This window comes from Gordionus sp. m RMFG-2023, chromosome 3 (assembly GCF_954871325.1).
Source record: "Gordionus sp. m RMFG-2023 chromosome 3, tfGorSpeb1-WG-v2, whole genome shotgun sequence".
NCBI classification, from domain to species: domain Eukaryota; kingdom Metazoa; phylum Nematomorpha; class Gordioida; order Chordodea; family Parachordodidae; genus Gordionus; species Gordionus sp. m RMFG-2023.
Genome location: NC_088777.1, coordinates 3277183 through 3280720, shown reverse-complemented (window position 1 = coordinate 3280720; position 3538 = coordinate 3277183).

Below are 3538 nucleotides of genomic sequence, written 5' to 3'. Positions count from 1 at the left end.
GTTGGCAAATCTGTTTTTTTTAGAATTATTATTTTATTTTTTTTAATATAATTTTTTAAATATTATTTATAAAATTTTTTTTATATAATTTATGTAATATTTATATATATAAAAATTTCATAATAAACTATAATTGTTGCAAGGTTTTTGGTTGATATATATATATCAGAGATCATTATATGTTAGGCCAATGAGAGAGTCTTTAAGTCCACTTATTGTAGGCCCTTGGCTATATTTAGACCTGTGCGCCGATACATTATGCGACTGCTCATTGACGTTTTTATAGCAGAGAAAACAATATACATGATTAAACAGTGTAAATTTGTTTGTGTATTATTTTTAACAAAAATTAACCATAAAAATCAAAATTGTAAATACATAATACACGCTAAAACAAAATATGAATATTAATTTTCATACAAATTTATAAATGTTTAAAAATAATGTTCTTTTATAACAAAAGATAAAAAAAATGATTCATCAACTTAAGCGAGCTGGCCAAAAATTCTTCCATACCATTGGTTTATAGTTATGTATACGGTATTAATTTTATAGCAATCTAATCTATATTGCAGATTATTCCGTGATATATGGCGTATCAATGGTTTATTGCTATGTATACTGTATTAATTTTATAGCAATCTAATCTATATTGCAGATTATTCCGTGATATATGGCGTATCAATGGTTTATTGCTATGTATACTGTATTAATTTAATTTTATAGCAATCTAATCTATATTGCAGATTATTCCGTGATCCGTGATATATAGCGTATATGCCCTCTGACGTTGAATAAACAACAGAGCTACGCTAGTTTTTCCTCATTTCCATCTAATAGGAACATAAGTTAATTGGGGTGTAAAGTTAAATAAGGCGCCCTCTACACGTTTGTCGGCAAGCCGTACGTACTTCACAACATTCTGAAAAATGTTGCTTAAACCTCTACAGGCATATTTAAAAAGGAGTGGGGAAAAAAGAGCCTATACCCGAGAACTACAGTATAATTTAATTACATTAGAGATGGGTGATGGCTGATTTTAAGTTTAAATTCTTTAGTGTATGTTTTGATGATTGCTATCAATATTGAGATTTAATTTTCATAGAATCTGTAAATATATATGATTAAAATAAAAAAATTTGTCTGTAGTATTATTTTTTAATAATGAGTCAACCCATACAATTACATTACTATCACTTCAAATTTTTTGAATTAGCACAATTTGCCAAAAAATTTTTTGAAAAAAATCATCTATTGCGTATCGAAATCATGGTGCAGCAAAGACCTATGTTATGTATCGCGATTGGAGTATTACGTTCATATGTAGGAGAAAATATATATAGAAATAATTATAGGGTTGGACAAATTTTTAAAAAAAATATTTGAATATATATACAACTACAAAATTAAAGTATTTGAAGTATAAATACAAATAGGGTTAAACAAATGTATTTTAAAATATAAATAAAATACCTTCAAAGAAATTATTCAAATAATCAATATCTTGACGAATAGTTTTTTTGCAAGTCCATTTTTATGGTACACCACTATAAAATTTGTTTTAAAATTATTAAACATTTTCTAAAAAATTCCTAATATTTATGTAAATATATTATCATATCGAAAATGTTTCCAATTATATTTTCTCACCAGTAGTAAGGTACAAATATTATAAATAATATATTTATTATTTTACCCGCACTCACTAGTGTAAATTATGTAATAATAATTTTTAAATATTGTTAATATCACAGTTTTACAGAAGCATAAAATAAATTGCTGGATTATGAAATCGCTCCATTCATTTATGATTTCATTTTTAGTTGGGCAAATATTAAGTTTAGCTTTTACTGTATTATTGAATTTTTAACGATAATTTTGAAGAAAATTTCTATCGAAATATCTAAAATTATATTTAGATGTTGTTAACGTTTTTGCGAAAAAATCCTATAGCTTTCTGGTCTCGCCGGACCTATCTTTTTATTTTTATTGCTAAATATATGATAGAAATGTCGCTATTATAATCAAATAAATTATCAATATACATAACAGAGCTTGGCAGACATGGTATAAAATAAAAAGTGCGTATTATCATATAAAAAACAATTTTTAAATAAATGGAATGAAATAATTATCCTTTTTCAGAATTATTTTACTGTATAATTACGCCTTCCTCATCTACTGAAATATTAGGAAAGGAAGTTATTAAGCGAATATTTATAATATGAGAAATAAAATAATTATCAAAATACGAAAAATTTCACAACTAGATTCGAATATCGAAACCAAGTCTATGTCTGAAGCAGCAGCTAAAGCCATGAAAAGCGAAATAGAAGCCATTAAAGTCAACCTGACAGCTAATCAAGCGGAAACGAATGAAAAAATCACAAATCTCAACTCCAAGATGAAACCTAAATTATCAAGACATGAGATTATGGAAAGATTAACCATAGGTCAATATGATAATCGACACTACCAAGGAACATGTAAGTGGCCCCGAGGAACATATTCCCCTAAACCCCCCTCCCCCCTCCTCCCATATTTTCTTACATACTCTTTTTCATTTTGTAATAAATATAATTTACATTACACACTATCACTAATAGTGAAGGCAGCCTGGTTCAGAAATCCAGGATAGGCTAAGAAATAAAATTCTGTGCCTATATATAATGGAAGATACAGGATAAAATAATTATATTTTTCAAAATTATTTTACCATGTAAAAATTTCCAAACGAGCTGGCTAGAATTGGTCAATTTAAAAATTGATATTTATAAAATAACTAGTAGATAGCCCGTCAAAAATAACGGGGAATGAAAATTTTCTTCTTACTTTTATGCATGTTACCTGTTATTTGAAAATAATATCCAATTTTTATTCTTCTTACCCCCATCCCTTCAGGCCATGTTTAATCATTAAAATTAAGTGCTATGGTTTGAGTAAAAATAAATTTAAAGCTTTTACTTGATAATACCAATATTATTTGTTAAATATTACTGATTACTTATACCTAATATTTAATATTAAAAAAAATTCCCAGGCAAAGTCAAGCCATATTAATTATGAAAAATTCTTCCAAGCCCAATGAAAGATCATAATAATTTTGGTAGTTAAGAACTGAAATAAAATATTTAAATAATCATAATGAATTTAAAAATACAATCAAAATTCAGATTTTCATGGGCCTTGGTTTTTTGATCAGGTCAAGCCCAGGCCTGCAAAAAAATTTGTTTTGGGCCAATGTCTGACCTATAATTAATAATAAAAAAATTCTCAAGCGTCCAAACTCATAATAATTTTGAAAAATTTTCCCCAAGCCTAGCCTAATATAATTTATAAAAATTAATATTTTCCAAGCCCAGCCCAACCCATAATAATTTTATAAAAAAATTTTCTCAAACATGGCTAACCGATAGTAATTTAAATTTTTTTTCTAAGCCTAAGATAGGTAAATCTCTAAAAACCAATCTATTTATTAGCCTATTTTAACCCTGCTCACCCTAACCAAGGCCAACCCATTAAGACTAAGAGTGAATAC